The sequence below is a fragment of the Corvus kubaryi genome, unplaced genomic scaffold (assembly GCF_017639235.1).
Source record: "Corvus kubaryi isolate FWS band 111438036 unplaced genomic scaffold, C.kubaryi_AGA036_p1.0 136, whole genome shotgun sequence".
NCBI lineage: Eukaryota > Metazoa > Chordata > Aves > Passeriformes > Corvidae > Corvus > Corvus kubaryi.
In genome coordinates this window covers 3149434-3171744 of record NW_024580670.1, presented here as the reverse complement: position 1 = coordinate 3171744, position 22311 = coordinate 3149434, and the positions used below count along the sequence as shown (strand labels likewise).

The following is a 22311-nucleotide window of genomic DNA, read 5'->3' as shown; positions in this document are numbered from 1 at the left end:
CTGAATACCCCTGTTTCATTTTAAAAGCATCACACTTAGGAGTGCTCAAATTTACAGCTCTGAGCCAGATAAATGTACCCTTACACTCAATAATATCCGTTCTTTAAAAGATGCAAACCCAGATGTACACCCAAAGTATGAACTCACTGAAGCTTCTCCTCAGTTCACTGCTTCCCCACAAAGGAAACAACCCCAAAGCAGTTTTTCTCTGCAGAGAGGTACATGAAGGGCTATGAAGCAGAGCTGCCCCTGGCCAAGTTGGTGGGCTCAGGCTGTTCATAGGCCCTTGGTCAATGCTTGCCACTGCAGAAAGCTTCTGGCTTGGAAACTGCTCCAAAAAAACCAAAAAAAATCAAATATTGAACACCACAGCAGCTCAGCTCCACTGTGACCTTTTCCTTCTTATTGCAAGGATCTGAAAGTTAGATCCTCTTCAGAGGTTAAAAACCCCAAAACATCACATTGGAAAGGCTGCAGTGAGTTGCCTTTTATAATATAAATATGCCAATTATTTCTCCTGTGGAAATAACCTGCATCAGAGAAATCCACTGCCAGTGCAGGGATCCAAACCCAAGGACAACGCTGAGCCTCTCTGTCACCTTCACAGCTCTGACATAACCCCAGGTGATTTTCAGGTCCCAGCCCTTTGCCTCTGGCTTTTGTTTCCAAAATGTCCCAGCTTACAAATTAATTTTTAATTTAATATTAAAATATTAATATTAAAATATGAATTATAATAAAATGACTCAATGTTAAAAGTCAATTTATGTCCCCCTTTACTCTGTAAAGTAAAGCAAAGGGGCAGATCCACAGCACCACTTGGGGGCTTTTGGAAATAAAAGAACCTACACTGGTTCCCCCAAAATTCAGCACTTTGTACATAAAGGCCAGAAAGAATAAAGAAAAACAGCACCTGCTGTGGTTGGAAAAGATTTTAAAGAAACAAAGTAATAGCCAGAGAATACACAGAAAGAAACAGAAATCTAGTTTTTAAATCAGAAAGCTTCCTATTACCAGGTAGTGCTCTGTTTTCAGAGGCCAAAGTTATTTCAAGGCAGTAAAAAAGCAAAGCTGTGAAGTGGTGCAAAAAAACCAGGAAAAATGAACAGATTTCATTTCTTTATTATATATTTATTTAACTTTTCTCTGAAAGTCAATTCTCATGAGTTGCTCCAACAATTTTTTTGAAGGAAACAACCAGTTATCCAGAAGAAAAAAACCCCAAACCAATTACCAGACAAACAAATTAAGTAGGATTGGAGCACAGACAAAAAAAAAAAAATTCAGCTTCCTTTCTCTTCCTACAAAATTAGCCTTTCACGACCTATGAACTGTCAGATCATGTAACATGGCAAGTGATGTCTGAAAGAAATAAAACAAGGAATGTCTGAAAGAAATAAAAAGTTTGGGAAAGGTTCAAGAGTCAGTAATTTCATTCAGTGACCTTAATTCTTACTATGCAGAGTCAAACATAAAAAGCAGCAGTTCCCTAGAGGTGGGATTTTTATTTCTATATATAGAACTGGAACTTGTCAGAGCTGGCTGGCAAGTTCATTTTAAACTTGGAGTTTGAGGTGGAGGAATTTGTGGAGTCATCGAGTGTAAATTAATCAGAAATTCCTGGAACTCAGGAGAGCTATGGAGACCCAGAACTTATTTTTCTGTATCGATCACAAACTACAGCACAGAAAATCAAGTGATGTCCTGACACTAGAGGTCAGCAGATCTTTGCTAAGGGAGGGAATTATTAAAATCTCATAAAATCATGGAATGATTTGGGTTGGAAGAGATCTTAAAGCCCATCCAGTGCCACCCCTGCCATGCCCAGGGACACCTCCCACTGTCCCAGGCTGCTCCAAGCCCCAATGTCCATCCTGACCTTGGACACTTCCAAGGCAGCCCCAGCTTCTCTGGGCACCCTGTGCCAGGGCTTCATCTGGATAAATCATGAGATTTACATCCTGGTTAATGGTACAGTCATCTCCACAGGGCAGCATGAAAAGATGAGGTGCTGAACACTCCACAAGCTCTAACAGGCCATTTTATTTTTTAGGGAGGGAGGGAGCGATCTCCACTTCTGATTTCCCTCAAAATGAAATCAGCAGTTGTGCAAAATCCCCCAATCCACTTGGTTTCAATGAGGAAAGAGATGAACAGTTCAATCTTCCCCATCACTGAACCAAGCCTCTGCCTCCTACAGTCCAAGCCTGAAAGGCACCAGTGCCATGATGAAAATATTCCAGCCTTGCATGGAAACTCCACACTTCCCTCTCCGTGTTCAATAAAAAAAAGATTAGAAAAATGTCACAAACACAGGCTTTTGAAAATCCAAAAGAAAAATAACTAAAGCCCTGTGGTAGTTCTCCATTTGCACCTGATTTATCAAGCCACTCTTTTCCCTAATACCAGGTAATCTCCACATTTTGCTGCAATACCAACACAGCCCAGTTTACCTGGATCTGTGTTGAGATAAATCCAACTCAAAAGTGCTGGAAGTATCTGCAAATATCCAGGCAAGGCTAGGCTTGTCCAATGCCAGAGCTGACCACTAATTATTAAAATCAAACTGGTATTTGTTATTTGTTGCACTGAAGCAGAGATGGTGCCAGTTTAAGAAGAGAATTTAGAAGGGATTTTTGTCAGTTGAAGGAAAGAGTTAATTCAGTTTGACATCATATACCAAGCAGGTCTAGAGAGTAAAATATCAGAGTAATCTCATGTTAGAGATTAGAAAGGCTTTGGGAAACAAAACACAGAGGCAGTATTGACCAGCACAGAGGCAGCAATGGCAGCACACTTTGGAAAGGAACACGAATGCATCTACTACACCTGAAAGGCAGTCAATAAAAAAGGATTGACCAGTTAAAAGCTACAGCAGCAAGACAAAGGACAGAGTTAAAAAACCTGCTAAGCAATGCTGGGGCTTGTTCCTAAGATAAGTTTAAAATGGTGCTCCAAGGAAAAATGTGATTGCTCCAACTCCTTTGGGATCTCATTAGATCCTGGCTCCATGGCAGCACCACTCATTAGGAAGCTGCTTCCCAGGTAGCCCCTGTGAGGTGCCTGTGGCTCTTCCTCAGCCTCCTGTCCCTGCAGGGGCACTGACAGGAGACAAATCCTCCCGACCCAGCTGGGCTGCGAGCACAAAAACCAGCAAGGAACTTTCACAGAAACTTCTCCATTCCCAAGCACTGAGCAGGATTAAAGTTCTCTCCAGTGTGCCATTAGCAGAGGCCTAGTTAAAAGCATCATTTTATACAAAATTAATTTACAACAGCTTAATATGGAAGAAGCAGCAACTGTTCTGTGGAGAGTTTTATTACAGCTTCTCCTGTCTGGCTGCATCTGTCGACTCTCAGCCATGGTCCCCTGCCTGCCCAACCCATCCATCCTCTGCACTTGATCCAAACCTCCCTGGAACATGGATCACACAGGTGGTTCTGCTCTGCAGAACATCCTCCCTGGCCCTGCACTTATTTCAGTCCCTCCTTCTCCCACTGCAGCAAAGAATATTTGTAGTGACTGAATGCCCAGTCTCTCCACATTCTCATCTCTCCACTCTGGGTGTCACAGAGCATCTCTGCTTTTTGTGTCTCATTCCTCACGACATTCCAACCCCTGAACCCACCAGCAGGGTTTTCTGAACTCTGTATCTGCAGTTCTGCCATCTCAGAGCTACAACCACTAAAAAACCTTTAGCTCAGCTTAGCCTGATGCCTTTTCCTGGTCTTAAAATCAAGAGTCATACACGGTTAGAAGGGGAAAAGGGATTTTACCTTGGTATTTATTTTAAGGATCCTTAGGTGCACACGTCCAGTCACATGCATCGAAATGCACTCCGCAAAATGCCCACCCCAAAAGATCTGGTACAACATTATAGGTGTTACTAATTAGCACATCTATCAAAGATTCCCCAATGAGAGGCTCGAGTGAGCCCCCCTCCCCAAGGAGCCTTCCCCTGGATGGTTCTATCTCAGTTTACAGAATGTGTTCTGGAGGGGACTTTGGGGTCTGGGGCATACTGATCCCTAGCTGCAAAGCTTCTAAAATGTTTTGTCTCTTAGCTTGACAAACAAGTCCAAGAATGTAAGGGAAAAAGCACTAAGAATATAGAAGTTGTAAAAAAGGTATAACAGGGGTATAAAAGAAAAGGCAAAAAATCTTCATGGCATCAAGCCTGTACCCAGAGAGTTATTCCATCTCAACAAAAGCAGCGTAGTTGCAAAGAGAAAATAACCGAGGAATGACGTTTATCTTAAAGTCCTCAGCAATCCTGCTCTCTTTTAAGACCATCACCTTCCACAACTCTGTGCATCAACCACTTGAGAGCCTCTTTACATCTTGCCAGAGGTTTTTACTTTCCAACACCTGTGGAGACAGCTCAGCTCAATCAATCCTGGGATGCCCATGGGAACACTTCACAAAGAACCAGCTCTGCATTCTTCCCGAAGTTTACTGGGAAATGTTTACCAGACTCTCTTGAAACTATCACCATGTAATCAGTCATGAGACACAATTTAAAATTAGTAAGTCTTTGAAGCAACAGCAACTCCACATCCAACATTCACTAAAAGGCCAATTCCCACCACAGTGACTCAAATCCTGTGACATGTTTAGTTCCTGCCACTGGAAACCGTTTTTGGTGTTGGTGCACTGAAGGTGTTCCACTGACAGAGCAGGTTAATTTTTCAAATTCAAAATGCAGCTATTAAATTAAATCAAATCAGAATCATATTGCCCTTTTCTACATTACTTAGTGAAACATCCACACATCGAATTTCTGTGGAAATCTGCCTTGTCTCATCTGCACACAGACTTTGCGTGGCCTGGTTAACACCAAAGTCACTGCCAGGCTCCAAGCAAAACCTTCATGCAGTGCCAAAACTGTACTTCCCAAACATACAGGAGGGAAGGATGTTAAAAACCAAATACTTTCAGGCTGCCGTGTCTTGGGAAGAATTCTTCACCTGTGGTAACCCAGAATTCTGTGTATTTAGCACAGAGAAAAGTTTGAGATTCCCTGCAAGTGTTAATAACATTGAAAAGTAGATATTCCTATTCACCAGTCACTGCCAAAAGCCAACTTCAGCTGCTACTTTAAGTATTTCCATTTGTACAGATACATTTCTCTGTACCTCAGTATTATTAAATGCCTTCCCAACCCATGGTACATGACAGCAAAACAACCTCTTGCAATTAAACCCCTGCTGATTAACACAAGAATGTTAAAACTGCAATGCACCCTTGATGACACGACCTGTGCTCTGCCCACTAATTCCTTCTTTCTTGGAATTACAATATTTCAAGCCAATAATCAACTTGAAGAATTTTTTATTTTTTTTTCCAGACCTATCACAAATCAAGTATTTCCTCTGTTATTTTCAGGCCCCTGTCCCTACAATTTGCATGCCTGAGGCTCTCCCCCTGTAACCTACCAACTCCAGACACCCTTTTGATAACACAGGTGGGTCATCACCTCAACCAGGCTTTCCAAGACAGGTACTTTTAGAGGTCAGAAATTCTGTGAACCCACATGACAGCATGTCACAAATCACTTCAAAATAATGTAGGGCTTGAGAATTATGAGAAATAAATCAGAGCTGTTGGGGGGGGGGGGAAAAATGAAATATGAAGTTGGGCGAACTCTGGCTTGTGCAGCCACAGTGGGGGGAAAGGGTGAGACCTGATTTATATTTCCATAAGAGGAATGACTCCAACATCTGCATTTGTGTTACAAACTCTCCTGGGCTGCCAGGACTCACTGCCAGGAGCACAGGAAGCCTTGGGATGGAGAAGCTGCTGCTGCCAAGTCAATATTTAATCCGTGAAAAGAAGGGTGACCACTGGAATCAGAGTGGTTTGGGTTGGAAGGGATCTTAAAGCCCATCCAGTGCCACCCCTGCCATGGGCAGCGACACCTCCCACTGTCCCAGGCTGCTCCAAGCCCCAATGTCCAGCCTGGCCTTGGACACTGCCAGGGATCCAGGGGCAGCCCCAGCTGCTCTGGGCACCCTGTGCCAGGGCCTGCCCACCCTTACAGCCAGGAATTCCTTCCCAATATCCCATCTAACCCTGCCCTCTGGCAGTGGGAAGCCATTCCCCTTGTCTTGTCACTCCATCCCTTGTCAATAGTCTCTCTCCATCTTTCTTGTAGCTCCTTCAGGAGCAAGGCCACAATGAGGTCACGCCAAAGCTTCTCCTCTCCAGGCTGAACAATCCCAGCTCTCCCAGCCTTTCCTCCCTCTCCATCCCTCTGCTCATCCTGGTGCCTCCTCTGGGCTCTCTCCAGCAGCTCCAGGTCCTCCCTGTGCTGGGCCCAGGGCTGGGGCAGCTCTGCAGGTGGGGTCTCACCTGAGCATAGGGGCAGAATCCCCCCCTACCCTGCTGGGATCTGCCCAGGATATTTTATGATCCATTTCTCATTGCCATGTCCGGAGCCTTTCTCCACACACACAGTCCCTGGTGAGGCACCAATAACAGCATTTCTTTCAGAGCACTTTTGGTGCCATCCACTACAAATCACAACTTCAAAAGCCTCTTTCATCCTGCACGGTCGCCCCAATAAAAACTCATCCCTTTCCATTGCATACATAATTCCACTTTGATATTCCTCGCCAGAACAAAGTTGATCCGTGCCTCTCGCCGTGCCCCAGCCGGAATTAACATCCACGGCCCGCATGGATCGCTGCACAGAGCCCCAGGAATGCTGATCCATGCTGGCTGCCCTGGCTCCAAGGGTCACCTACAGCAATTTGTCAGCAGTTCCCTCTTCATCAAAAATTTAGAGGCTGCTGAATTTCCAACGATGCTACAGCCCACAGTAAAACCATCTACCTCAAACATTTCAGAATGTGCCGTTCTCCCTCATATCTCTACTCAAAATCACAGCATAGGACAGCAAGATCCTACCCCTCAGATGGGCTTCAAACCCCAGGAAGTGAAATTCAGGCAGATGCTGAACTGAAGCATCCAGGGAGCAAAGTGCCACAGGGTGATAACAGGCCAACAAGCACCTAAATGAACAGAACCAAAAAATCCGACACAAATCTGAAGCGTCTCCTCAACTCCCTCCCAACACGAAGATTTAAAACAAAAGTGAAACAACAAAAAAACCAACCACAGGCAGCCCATTATATGCCACAAACAGCAGTGCAGTCAATCCACTTAAAAAGTGCTGACAATATTACTCTTCAACTTAAAAGAATGTAAAACTCAACACAAAAATACTCTCCACATCCAAATGCACCAAAATTTACATCAGCAGCACCCTGTGTTTAACTTCTCCTAAGGAAGAAGTTACTTTGAATTTCAGAGCTCTCTATAACAAATATTATTGCTCTTAGTCCCAAAAATCCTCATCAAAATGAGCACTCCCGCCTGCCTGGTCCCTCTCACTACAGGAGAGACTCAGAAACTCAATCAGAGCAGACAGAAACAACATTTCCAACCCACTAAACCTCCCTCACACTGACAATTTAAACTGCAACATACGAGAAAAATCATTCTGCGCTGAATACCTCTAGAGCTGACAAATTAAACAGTCAGTACACTTTAGGCTTGAAAAACCCAAGAGACTTTTGAGGTGAAACAGTAAAAGGTGTTGCTACCTACACATACATACACAGGTATTTACAGAGACATAAATATATATATGTATTTGTAGCAGTCTAATTATGTATAATAGACAACTGCAGAAAAATCTCTTCTTTCTCACCCTCTCTTTCCTCCTTCCAGGACTCATTAGTGCTCAAGTGCCTACAAGAAAATGTATTCAATTTAAATGGTATTTTTGTCCTATGCCCAACTCAATACAGGAAGAAACCCCCATACACAACCACATCTTTAAAATACCCAATCCAGCCTTAAACGACCTGTGCATTGCACTAGGCAGGAATTTTCCAGAAAAAGCAGTACAGTTACTTCTTTGTTTCCAGTGGAAATTAAATAATTCCTAACAGATGTGAGGATGAGAACCTGCACCTCTCCCACCCAAACGCCACCACGGCACTGGGACTTCCCACAAAGGCCTGGCCTCAACCTAGCTTTTAAATGGAGAAAGGCTCTAAGATTGCAGATTTTAAACTCTTTAATAATGCATTTTAATGCAGACTTTTCTGGCCAATTTACTTGGAGCAAGACAGGACAGCCTTTCCCCGCTACCCTGCACAGGTCTGATGGCTGGGTTGGTTTTATTTGAGGTTTCTAACATTAGAGAGTCTAATCCATCAAAAACTCAAACAAATAAATGTATTACAGGACTCAAAGGCTGATGATTGTCCTCTACATGGCTCCTCTGGTACACTTACACATGGTGTGAATTTGGTATTTTATTATTACATTATACATTTGTTTCCTCTTGACCAACATCACTGAAACTTCCCAGACCAAAGCTGACATAAAATTGATGCTCCAGCATCCCATTTGTTTACAGCCCAACATGCAACAGGTAAGGAGATGTTTTATCTCTCTGCAACCCCAAAAGAACAATTACTTCCCAAGAAGTAATAAACCAAGAGAGAAAAATGGGATAGATGCTTCAAGTGGGGAAGCAAATAAGAGGAATACAGGTAAAAATGTGAAATTTACATTTTGTATACAGCTTCACTCAGCCTCTTCTTATTCTTTTCAAATATATATATATATATATATATATAACCTGGGAATGGAGGAGCTTGATAGAAATATTCACCAATTTCAGCAAGGAACTGAGCTTTGGGAGATATGGCCACAGGTACCCTTAATCTATCCTGTGATTATCTCCCTCCAAGTCACATGCAGGAAAATAATCCCCTACAGCACAGAGCACTGATGTGAAAGGAAAGAAAAGCTCAAAGTTACAGCTGAATGGTTAGAGCTGAACCCACTTCAGCACTTTTTCCCCCCCCCTCTACTTCTTACTTGAGACCAAGGCAGCTTAATCTGCATTGATGTCTGTGAAGTTTCACTTGAAAAAGTTCTTCAGCCTGAGAGAGTTTCCTCTCCTATGAATAGCAGTAAAATGCTCAAATATTTTTATGGAAAAGTCTCTTTTCCTTTTTACAAAGGAAACTATGAGACATTGCCTGAAAATTTAAATACTGCATTTCAGCCAAATTTCAAACCAGCAGCACAGCTATTAATCAAAAAATGAGACTCTGAGAGAAAAACCACCCGGCCAGGAGGCAGAACAAAGCCCACTGCAGACCATGAGAAAACCATCAGAGATGTTCAGCGGATGAGTGTGGCTTGCACATGACAGGAGAGCAAGAGAATCAAACCACTTTATGGTTATTATGAATACCACAGAACACCATAATTTTTTAAAATTATTATTTTCATTTTAATGAACACTTCGCCACCTCTTTCCGCTCCTCACTTTCTTCTCTCTGTTCGGCTCCCCACACCCCTGCTCCCCTTCATTAATCCACTTAATTCCAGCATCAGTTTAGATACATGTTTGCTTCATTAACTCACTGCTGGAGGAGGACAGTACCCAGATCCCTGGGATGGAAAGGAAAGGGAAGTTAATCTCAGTTTTGTGCAATCTCGATTTTCTAATTATTATTTGGGTATCTTTGTTCCTTGTATCTCCAGGACACCAAGTCTCAGCATAAGACCATAATTTGGAAAAAGCAGAAATTAAGAGGTTAAATTCCACTGAGTTTTCTTCCACTGACACTAAAAGATGAATGTTACAGTCTATCCCAAGATTAACGAATGCAAATATGGCTGATCCACCACAAGCAGTAAAGAAAGAACCAGGTTTTTCGGCCAAACAACTGTGGAACACCTCTTTCATCCTCCCCACGTAATGAGGCCTCACTTTCAGGGAGAAAAAAACCCAACCAAGTATTTAAATTACTTAACAAGATCTCTTTAAATATCAGTACAAGGTTAGATGCAATGCACTGGCTTTGCTGGGTAAGTTTGGTTTAAAAAAAAAAAACCCAAACCCAAAACCCAAACAAAAGTGGAAGGAGCAGAGAGCTGCACTGAGATAACATTCAGTGGTGATGAACCTAAGAGTATCTAAAGTACTTAAAAAAAAAAAAAAAAAAAAAATCAGTTTCTTGACTTAGGAACTAAATTCAAATTAGGAAATCTCTGTCTGACAAAGGCCTGAAAAACATGGAAGGAAAAGAAGATGGGCAGAGAGGTTAATTGGTTTGTAAAGTATTAAAGAGTAACAAGAGCCAAAAAGCCCTGGCAGGAAAACAAATGTGCAGAAGGGTGATGCAGAGAGCCCATGGAGGGGGATGGAGAAACGAACACAAATTTGATTTTTGAGGTTCAGGAGCTTTATTTCATAATAATAATAACAATGATGATGATATTTTTGTGAGGTTATTCATGGCACCAAAGCGAGTTTGAAGTCCATCTCCAGAAAACCTACACTGGGAGCTTTACTAACCAAAAATCTCCACTTCCCAAATATCACTTTCCCTCAAAAGTAACAATTCTTTTGCACCATGTCTAACAGGAAAGCAGCAACAAGCCCCAGGCCTGAGAAGATGCTGTTTTTCTTTCAGATCTCCAAGGTTCACTTCATGTCTTAATGCACTCGGCATTGCTCTCACCATTAATCGTGTACTGCAGACCAAGAGAAAGTGCTTTTCCAGAAATGACCTCAAACTAAATTCATAATTCTTTAAAAACCAATAAACCCACTGAACCAGAGAGCTCAGCCCTTCTGCAGTGGGCTACAGGCACACAAAGCTGCTTTACTCCCTTTAGCAAGATCCACTACCACCTTGATTTAAAGCACAGAGTGGAAACTGTTTATATGGTTTAACAACAGTCCTGTGTTTTGAGCCAGGAAAGGAAGGAAGAGGCCAGAAGACACCAGAGGTCCTTTATAAACAGAGCCTAGAGATGTGCTACACAAATCCAATCCACCACTAAATCTGTATTTTTCTGTGCTGAAGCACAGTCCTACCTAATACTTCTTCCTAACCCCTCAGATCTAGAGCAGCATCCTTAACTCTTTCCAGATCCTCCCACAAAACTCCACATCCTCTGCATTTCATTTCTCTGGAGAGTCATCAGGAGGAAAGATCCTCTCTGAAGACTGGATATTTGTGTGTCAACACACCTACTGGATGGGTTCTTACCTTCCTCACAGGAAAAAGTTATCCTAAGCTGAACACAAAACTTGAGTAGTCACATCTGTTACACATGGCCCAAAAGATGATGCAGCTGCTAAAATATCTGGGACACCTCTGCATCCTTCACTGTACAGCAGAGTGAAGGTGAAAAGCTTTGTGCTGAAACAGAGCCTTAAAGAACACACTCTGCCTGGCTTGAAGTGGTGCCATCAATGCAAAAACCAAGCGTAAACATCCACGAAAAAACCTTGCACAAGAGTACTCAAAGCTGTGCCTGCAATGCGTGTTTTTGACTCGTAAAAAGGAATTTTAATTCTACAAAGGCTTTTGGAGCCTTTTTTTCTTGACTGAGCAGACCATTAAATTCACCTGACCACAATGAACCTGGGAAGCAGGATTTTTCAGAGCCTTATATTAAAGGAGACTTTCAAGACTTCTTTCACTTTCCTGTAATATTAAATGGATCTCCAAATACTGGACATGATGGAGAGGAAGAACACAATCACAGAGCTTTGCCAATTGATGATAAAGCCTTGCTGGGATTTTGTTTCTAGAAGTACCAACCCCTTTTAGCCAGAAAAGCCCCAGGTATGTAAAACATATCCCAGTGAAACAAAGGCCTGATGTTTTAGAAATCCTCCACACAATGCAGAGAGAATACATGGAATTTATCAGAATAATGCATCCCTCAGGAGGATTTGCAAGGAACCAGATTAATTACAAGTAACAAGTGTGCCCAAAACTTCAGTTTCCTGCATCTGGAGAGAGGCCCTGGCACAGGTGCCCAGAGCAGCTGGGGCTGCCCCTGGATCCCTGGCAGTGCCCAAGGCCAGGCTGGACATTGGGGCTTGGAGCAGCCTGGGATGGTGGAAGTTGTCCCTGCCATGGCAGGGGGTGGCACTGGATGGGCTTTAAGGTCCTTTCCAGCCCAAGCCATTCTGGGATTCTCTTTAAGTTCATTACCAGTTAAACTTAACAAAAGTAAAGAGTAAATGGGTTTTCCATCAGTGCAACATTAACATTTCTTTTGTGAAAGTAGGAAAACCACATCAGCTCTCTGCTGCCATCCTTGTTTGTATCTCAGCCCCTTTTCACAGGTGCCACTTAACCAGTTCAAATCACTTTGCAATGCTATTTCCCAGGAAGCACAGGAATAAATCAATCCGAGAATGGAATGTCCATTAACACCTTTAATTAGGCTTATTGGACAAGCTGCTGAGCCTTTTGGAAAGGAAAAATGTGGATCTTTACCAATCTAGAATGAAAAGAAATTTGCATTAGAACTACAGGCACTTAACTGTCTGCAGTGCTTATTCTGGGGAATAATGCACTTCAACATTTTTCTGAAAATACAGAGGAACTGCTGATTCCTCTCTCCCTGCTACAGGGAGCCAGGAGCTGGGAGAATACGGCCTTTGTTACAATATTGTAAAGGAACATCAGGACAGAGGAGGCTATTTTCCTTCTCTCCTTATTTTGCTAGGCTACCTGCAGGCAAAAAAATTGTCATTTTTACATCCTGGATGTTGTTGTATGCTCCAGATAAAAACTCCAAGTCTGGTTCTCTAAAAAATGTCACTCTAGACTATTATCTGCTGGACAGAGAACGTCCTCAGACACCAATGGAGTACAGCTGTGTCATTAGGGATTTCTAAGTTTAAGACTTACATGCGATTTTTTTTCAGGCTGGAAACACCTACTGTAACAACACCCTAAGTTCCCAAAAAGTTAGCAGGTACCAGGTGAGGAATTAAAGGGATTCAAAGACCCAGATCAGAACTGATGCCTATTCTGCATTAAGTAATCAAGAGTCCGTCTCAGAACAAGCACAGAGTGGAGAAAACTTCAGGTTTAATCCCAAACCTTACCACTATTTTCTATCACTTTCACATCTTTTACTGCTGTGTTTTTATTTTATATCCACAGCTATGCAAAGGTCTGGGAGCCTTTTGTTCTTTCAGGGTGGCCCAGAGGCGCGAGCAGTTAGCTACACAGGTTATCAAAATCTGTAACATCAGGATGTTCAGATGCTGGGGGAAGAGAGGACGGTGTTAAAACAGCTCAACATGAGGTGGTGGAGCTTTGCAACTTCCTTAAGCTGCTTAACTCCAGATAAGGAGCTTATGCAACTTTCTGAGCCCTGGAGAACATTCAGCAAGTTACAGCAAACAGTGCTCAGGTTAACTTACACTTGGGACAGGCACTTCATGAGTCATTCTGCCCTCTTACTGGGGAAAGAAGCAAAAAAAAAAAAACCCCAAGTCCCCTCCCAAAAAACCATCTGTCCAGGAAAAGTCAGGTACAGTTTAGTAGTGGAGATGTTCCATGTTTGTTTTCCTCGATGTTTCCCTTGCATGACTTGGGGAGTGGCACAGTGAGCCCAGCTTCTGAGCCAGAGATTATTTCACATCTCTAAGTGGAGCCTGACTACGAAGAAGCTGCTTTGTGGTACTTCTGAAGCAGAAGAGCTTTAGAGAGGAGTATAAACAACAGCCATTCCAGTCACCAAACAGACCCACTGAGAGCTGTTCAGATTCTCCATCTGAAAATAAACCCATCCACCCACAATGGGCCTACTCAAGGGTATCATGGGCATGATAGGGACAAGGTCAAAGCCTTAAGGGCTTACAGCAGGCTTGATTTAAGTTCCATCGGAGCTGGGAATTGAATGAATAACAAACAGGAGAGAGACACTCCAGTCCTCTTGGCAGTTGCTGAAGAAAATTTGAAAAAAGCTCAGAAAAATCCTTTCTTTCATCTCAGTGCCTTCTGGAGAGGACCCAAATGCCGCCATCACCACTTCCAGTGGTGTCAAACACCCAGCTCAGGGCTCAGCAAACACCACAGGGGCTGGCACCACTCCCCTCTCCAGCCGGGGGCTCCAAGGGCTGTGTTTCTGAAGAGGATGATGTGTTTCTTCATCAAGGTTCAACTTATTCCAGCTGTTTTGTAGGAGGACAGATCTGCAGAACAACTTTCCAGTCTCCAAGTGCACCTGATGAAATACTGGAACCTTCTCATCTCTGGATTTTAGTGTGTGAACCACATTTATGTGGGGGGGAAGAACCTGCTACAGAACAAAGTGCCAAGCAAAATCCACAATCTCTTATTCCTGGAGAAGAGTGGATGAAACTCTACTTATCCTTCATTTAACAGTCGCAGAAGAGCAGCACTCTGAGATATAACACCTCTTCTGTTTACATTTTAAGCTTATCGAGGAAAAGAGATGCTCAAGGAGACTATAAACTACAGCTTTTAAAGCATTAGAAACACAGCTCTTTGCCAGGGCCACAGCAATTTTTATTTTCTTCAGCAATACAATAACAAAAATAGTCAATGTGAGATTCAGAATCAAATAGCTACAAAAATTACAGTGAGAAATTGAAAAACTGCAAGATCTATAAACAGATTAAGCTCCACAACTAAAAGGAAAACTACCATGTGTATGCAACCACTTCAAGAACTGTATTTGATTCTACAAATAGTTTGCCAGTCCTCTGTAAGGCTTCATTGCTTTTTCCACTATAATTTCAACAGGATTTTTCGACCAGGAAAGATGCGAGATAATCAATGAGAGGAGGAATAGTGCTGTGGGAGAATGCAGCCCCTCAAAAACGGGGCAGAAGAGGAAAATAACTCTGGTTTAGATTAATTTAGCTCCTTCCAAGACAAAAGCTAACTCCTGTTTAGTCAAGAGTAGAAAACAGACAAGCCAGTGCCCAAGAATGGGAAAGGGTTACACATGAGCAGCTGCTGCTCCTCATCTTGTCAAGAAGGAAAAAAACCCATTCAAGTGCATTTCCCCTGCAGCCAGGCAGCGATGGCACAGAGCTCCTGGGGGCTGTGAGCAGCAGCCCTGGGCTAAGACAGGTCCAGGTAAACTGGAACTCAGCTCTGACACACGAAACTGAAGTTTGCAGCATGAATTTAGTCAGCCAACTTCCAGCACTTTTAGCAAGGAGACATTTGGGCAAGTAAACAGAAGCACATCTTCCTTCTTTTAGGATCAATGGTGAGATCTTGAGTCTAAGACAACAAAACATTTTCTGTGGGGTAGAAAGCTCAACGTGCAGACAGCTGTTTTTCATACACCACTGACACACACACACAAACACAACAGCTCTGCAACATCAATAAATCTTTATCCAGAGAAGGTGCACACTGCTAAAAACATGCACTTCAATGCCCAAACTGTGCAGATGAAGGACTGATTAAGGAAATTTTGGGTCTTCTACTGATCTTAACAATGGAAAGGAATGCACCCATGTCAGTGTAGATACTAATGGCTCTTCACCCTGTTTCTTTAGAGCATTTGTTTTTAAAAAGTGAAACAAACACGTGTCATTGTCTCTGTTTCATTGTCCAGCAGCCTGATCCTTGAGCACACAAACTTCAGAGGTAAAGAGGGCCTGGTGGTCAAGCAGTGACCTGGCAGCAATGCTACCACTTACCCCCTGCTTTATAAATGACCCTGGGAAAGCAAACATGCACATAACAGCCTTTTCTTTTTATTGCCATTTACATCTTACACCAACCAACACACTGGGCTGAGACGTTAAATAAATAACCCAGGGTGCTGCAGAGAGCTTTCCTCCCACTCTGCTTTGCCCACACAACAACCTGCACCACACTTGAAGCAGCAGGCACCAAAAATTTCCTATTAAACGAAGAAAAAGTCATTGCAGGAAACCGCTGATATTTTAGTCAGGAGCTTTTGATGTAAAAGCTGCTCCACCCAGGACCACCAAGGGCTCCTACCTGCTCCAGCATCTCTTAAAAATCAAGTATCTCCCCCACTCACTCTGGCAAAACCAGACCCTGTTTTCGTGGGTTTAGAAACCAACTATCCTCAAGTAGCAGGACAGATGGACAGGCAGGACAGACACACCCAGGTGACTGCAATGAGCTTTAGGAAGAGAGAATAAAATCAAAACATTTTGCAATATCCAGGGAAATAAACGGTGGTTTCTGCATCAACCAAACCGGTTGAATTTCCTGGTTTCTCCCTACAAAACGCCTCACAGCAATATGTCATTAAAACAGTATTTTTCATCTTGCACATTTTACCAGGAACGTGAAGAGATGCCAACTTCAACAAATGGAATGTCTTCAAATGCAGAGATGCGTGATCCTTCTGCAAATGAACTATGAAAATCTGTATGCTTGCAAGCTAAACAGAATTTATCATTTACTGATCCACCCTGAATTGGATTAGACAGGAATTGCTCCTTATGTAGTCAAGTACTGGAGTACACTGGAAATTACTGTCCTGACCTCAGCACAAGCAAAAGTGATGCTGGACATGCTTCACATTAAGCCAGACTGTGGAAAGCCAGTTGATTTTCCCCACCAGTTTACTCCAACGAGAGGTTTACAGCTCCAAACAGCTGTAATTTATTATATTTTAGATTTCACAAAAGGCCTGAACATGTTGAGCAGTACTACTCCTCAGAATTGTCAAGGCCTATTCAAGTGAAATATGCTTCCCACATCAGGAACATGGCACTGTGATTTCAGCAGTGCTAGAAAGGCAGTAGGATTTTTTTTTTAATGAGTCAGTACACAAAAAACAGGAATAGTGGGAGGAGCATTTTTAGAATAGTTAATACCAGGGTAGCTCATTACTACTTATAGTGTTGGTGGCAAAGAAATCTGGATTTAACCATAAAATTTCAAAGAGGCTCAAACCACTCCTTTGAAACGACAGTAAAATTCAGGATTTCTCGCTTCTCTGTTAAAGCTGAATGTACAAGTGTGTCTTTCCTCAACCACATAGCTCAAAACCAAAGGAACAGGATATAGGAATGGATCTATAGGAATAGGTAGGAGACCTGCCCATACCTGTGCCTCTTCCAGTGCTGTGTCCATCATCCCTCGCTCCAGCAGAACAGGTTCAGACTCCACAGCTTCCCTAGCACTACCCAAGTCACTTACTACGGTTAAAAACTGCTTTATTTAGTTTTCTTCATTTAAACCCGGTGTGGAGGGACTAATCTGTAACAGCTGAAGCAGTTTAGCCATTCTGGACTCCTTCTGCAAAGAAGCTGGGATCAGCAAAGCAGAGGCAGGTGCGTACACACCTGGTGAGGGGCAGTGCAGCAGCCCTGCTCCACCCTCAGCTGGTGGAATTGCAGCGTATCAGGGAGCACACGGCTCCCCAGGATCTCAGGGAGCTTGGTGGTGCTGTCTTTTAAGTCAGATTTCACTTGCAAAAGGATTTTTTAAGCTCTTTCCTGCTCACACCTATTCATCTGCTCCTTGCCATCATGTCTGTCTTCCCCCTCAAACTGCAGCTCAGAAATGAACGATTTGGATTTTCCAGCAACCAAGAACTGGCTGACAAAGAGAACCCTCCCAGCCAAGCCTGGTCATCCCCGTTTTTCTCTTCCTATTACCACTCACTCCAAAGCCCTTTACAGCCCACAACTCATTTTCTGGGGGTCCCCACCCTGGCAGCTCCGCACTCCCAGCTTTAAGCACTTCATGATAAAGTTTAAGCACACAGATAAAGTTCCTCCTGTGTGCAACCAGGATTAAGAAAACACCAAAACACATGTCCAGGTTTCAAATTCTGGCTGTTTGCATTAAATGAGTTTCTCCAGAAGAGCACGAGCTGCAGGTGGCATTGTCCAGGGCTAAACACAGCTTCAGTAGCTCCCACTGCTGCTTCCCTCAGCTGAAATGCAACACCTTTGCCAGTTTATTACTCTTTATCTTGCTCAACACATATATTTTTCAAGAGAAAGATATCTGGATGTTTTAATTTAGGAAAAATTCCCACATCAGCTCCGCCAAATGTATTACTTATTTTAAGGAATATTATTATACTTTATTACATCTAAAAAGTGGAACTTCAGGGGTACAAGACTAACTGCTCCTTCAAAATAAAGCCAATGCCATATATAAACACTATGACCCACATTTCAACTGGTATTTTCTCAGACCAAATTTCAACGTGCAGATTTTAACTTTACACTAAGAAAATACCAACTAGCTCCATTATTTCATCAGCTGCCCACCACCTTTAGTCTTCAAATACAAGACTAAGAATCCATAAGATTTTTGAACTCCTGCCACTTCCCCTCACTTTGTATTAAGTCTTTTCTTTGTATTAGACAGCACATTAAAACAATAAATCTATATATAGTAAATTTCAGCTGACTGTAGTCAAAGCTTTTTTTCCCCCCTTCCCACTTTTATTACCTCAAAAGTGCTCTCCTGGATACACTTTTGTTTAAAAGGCCATCAACTTTGATCTGGTTTTCATCTGTCTCAGTGGACAAGAGAACTTCTGTGTGGCTTTTTGAGCACTGAATCAGAAAAGCACTTCTCAGCTTATGCAAACCTGCAGCCTTTACCTAATCCTTTCCTGGCTGAGGCACATTACAAGGTATCACTGATAATTATTTAATTTTTTCCCGTAGCTCACTTTTCTACACCACATCCTATAAAATGTGGATCATCAAATCTCCACTCAAAAGTTTGGGCTACAATTCTAAATAGCTTCACTAAATCAAAGGTGGAGATGTTGGCACAGGAGAGAACTACAGCTCTTCCAATTTCATTTTTCTGCACTCCAGTTGTTTTTCAGTGGGATAATCACTGACTGAACTATCCCTGGTTTGGCTGAAAGAGGGAAACTTCAGCTGTAGAGTTACAAAACAAAACAAACAAAAATACCTGAGAAAAGAATTGCTGTCACTGCAGATAAATTTTAAGGACAGCAGCAAGAGAGCACCAAGGCAAGTGCATTTCCAGAGCCAGTTTCTGTGGCACATTTTGAAAAACCAAAACATTAAGTTCCTAAGCTTCTTCAAAGAGTTGATTTCAGAGTATGTTGCCATTCAAGTCATCTTGACATCACCCATGCACAACATGAGCTCAAGCAACGCTTTCATCATACAAGTCCCTTGAAAAAATCATTTCTCATCACTTGCACCTTCAGTAGTGTTCAACCTCAATGCGTGCATGCATCCCAGGGGACTCTAATCCAGTGTTCCCTGGTTTCCAAATATGAACTGGGAGGTTCTGTATTTGATAGCACAAGACTGACCTAGCCCCAAGGAGGATGAAAACTGATACACACAAAAATTACAGATGAACAAACTTCCCATTTTCCTTGATTTTCTAGTAAACCAAGACCAGGCTTGTAATTATTTCTCAAGTCATCCAAAGTCAGGAGGGATACTCACCTCCAGTCCCAGTCATTCCTCATCACTAATAACTTCCCTCTCCCTGCAGGCTTGCTGGCTCCTCAGACACAGCCTCATACCGCTGTAAATACACAAAAAATCTTGTTTGCAGACTGCTGTTAATCTGTGTCTTCTGGTATCAAAGTAAATCCTGATAATCACTTCCATACATATAAAACCACTGGCTTATGTCACTTGTAAGACTCAGCCTCTTCCAGGAAGAACAGTAAAAAGATTGAATCTATTTGCAGAAACCTCCTGTTGCTGTATCACAACAACATTAAGATGTTCTTGTGGTATTGCAATGGGAAAATTCCCACAAGAAACACCACAAGAACATAAACATAAACAACATCAAAGACAGCGAGGCTTGCTCAGAAAAAACAACCAACCAAAACCACCGCCCCTGCACAAGTGGCTGGAAGCATTTGTTTGTGGGTGGAAACTCCAAGAGAAGCATAATAGGAAAGTGACAGGAAAATACGGCATCGCTCCTTAGCTACGGTGACGTGATCTTCAGGAATTTAAAGAACACGTTGTTTAGGTAGGTCCATATATCACATCCAGCTCGAGGATTTGCAGGGTGTACAGCCAGCTGGATGCACGCTCGGATTTCTGGACAGGACCCCAACTTAGGTCACCAGCACTGGAGCTGAGTGAGTGCCAGGGCTACAGGAGTCACGAACCAGAGCTTGCCACCACCCCACAGCAGCTCCAGACCACAAAAATTCCAGTGGTTTAACTTCTTTAACACAGAAAAAACCACGTTTCAGATCAGCTAGACAACCTCTACCTGTTCTACTCACTGAGGTGCCATCCATAAAACCCACTCGGGGAAAACCCCATAGCCACTGCCATTGCCAGCTTGCAGATCCTGTGCTCCGAGCAGCAGCTCCCACTGCTTTATTCCCAGAAAACACCACTGCTTCCAGCTCCAAGCCTGCAGCTCATCCCCTGCAGTGCAAGGCAGCACCAAAAGTAAGAGAGAACAGCAGAAGTACCGTGCATGCTGTGGGAGCCCTGAGAAACAGGGAAGAGCCAGCGTGGCAGGACGGGGCTCCCAGCACTCTGCAGCCCCAACACCAACTCGGCAGCATTTTGGCAAGAACTAAACACCTTCACCAAAGCATTTCCCTCAAATGCTTTCACAAATGCATTTGCCAGATTACTATGGAAAGTCTCTTGCATAATAAACAACTTTCTGGAACAATTCCACATGGGGTATCAACACACTTCCAGTGTCTGCAAGTTCAGCGCTTCCATTCCTGATTTTAGTATTTTGTTCAAAACTTCCCATACACATTTTAAAAATACATCACTGAACAAGCCTGGCATGCAGCTTAAGCTACAGTTCAAGTTTCTCTCGCAAAATACAGCAGTCAATACTTTGGAGAGTTTCTTGTCCTTCATAAGGTCTTGGTTTTTCTTTTTGCACCCACAATAAAAACACTGACATTCTTTCCGTAAAACAAGCACTTTGAGGACAGCTAAAAATCAGTATTGATTCTGTGCGTGTGTCAGCGGCACCAGTAAGGTAATCCTGACTAACCAGTTCCCACCCAAGGCTATTGCTGGATCATTTCCCATCAGGAACGGGCTGATCTCCTTCCGACACATTCAACAAAATGGTGCTTGGATTTAGGTCAATCACAGCCAGGCACCACGCTGGCTAGGCAACAAGGTCACACATCACGATGCTGGGGACATCAGCAGCTCGCACCCAAGCAAGGTGTGAACCATGAAAATAAAGTTGCAAGAGGGAAGGCAGATCGGTGGTTAGAGGATGAACAGCAGAGCAGGCGAACCCTGCAGAGGCGGCTGCGGAGAGCGGAGGGAGAGCGGAGGCAGCGGCTGTGCCAGACACCGAGGCACCGCTGAAACTTCGCGGCCAGCTCGGTCTGCTCTCCCCGGGCTGAGGGAAAGTTCCGCGTTCGCCAGGATTTGGTCAAACCTGAGCGGCCGCGAGGGACGTGCAGAAAGAGCGATATTATCATTCGAGAGGAAAAGGAAAAAGCTTTTCAACAAGGCTTCACCGGCGTGGTGCGGGGGTTGTTTTAAACCAACACGCCAGATCCCCACCGACACCCGAGCTGGGGGCGAGCTCCCGTACGCGCCTTCTCGCATTTGAGACAATCAGCACTTAATTAAAAGCAAAGGCAGAGCCGCCCAGCTTTAGAACTTGAGCAACTCCAGTCTCACTTAGAACAATTCTGGGGGTGGAAAAGCCCAGACCCCGTGCAAACGCTCAGCCGTCCGCAGCCGCACGCTCCGGCGCCGCCGGACCCGGGGCGCATCCCCAGCCCCCGGGGGAGCCACGGGCGCCTGACGGAGCCCTCGCCCCGGGCACGGGCGGTCTGGGGGGAAACAACAGCTCCGTGCAGGCAAGCGAGGAGCCTCGCAAATGCCATCAGCGAGGATTACGCAGGCGGGCAGCGGCACGTACCGAGCGCCCGTGCTTGGAGCTGCATCCCCCGAGCCCGGCAGGGACTCTGCCGCGGCACCGCCGCCACCCGCCCGGAGCCGTCTCCGTGTTCCCGGTGCCCTCCCCCAGCCCGGCTCCAGCGCTCCGTCCCTCCCGAGAGATGCGGGGGGCTCAGCGCTCCCCTTTGCCGCTGCCCAACTTTGTTCCCCGAAGTTGCCCACCTGCAACCGAGCCGTTCCAGCCGCCGCAGCGCTGCCCTTCCCCGCGGAGCCAGCGCCGTACTCCTGCGGCTGCCGCGGCTCCCGGCGCCTCTTCTGGAGCGGCACTGGCCGCGCTCCCGGCGGCGGGGCGGGCCCGGCGCGATCTCCCGCCCACCGCTCCTCACCGCTCCTCACCGCCCCGGGGCTGTACAGCCCAGCCCAGCCCAGCCCGGCACAGCCTCTCCGGGCACAGCAGGCCTTGCTGGCGCTGGGGATGCTCCTCCGGCGGCGGCGGGGGTTCCCCCGGGAGCCCCGCTCGACCCACCTGCGGAGGGTGGATGCGCTCCCGGGGCTGCTGCGGAAAGTTGAGGCGTTATGGCTTAAATAAAAACTCCATCTCATTTCTGGGCTGG

At 44.4% G+C, this 22311-nt stretch overlaps 1 protein-coding gene across 3 annotated transcripts in view; it reads right to left on the bottom strand.

Moving 5' to 3' along the window:
* Positions 1-22065, bottom strand: part of LOC121657753 (contactin-3-like) — a 96519-nt gene extending 74454 nt beyond the window's left edge. For 2 of the 3 annotated variants that reach the window (XM_042013807.1, XM_042013824.1), the window contains exon 1: positions 21920-22065. The gene's annotated coding sequence lies outside the window, so the exon portion shown is untranslated. Of the gene's footprint in view, positions 1-19276; positions 19359-21919 lie in introns of all 3 variants that reach the window. The other variant, XM_042013818.1, reaches the window with a different exon arrangement.
* Positions 22066-22311: the final 246 nt, after the last annotated feature.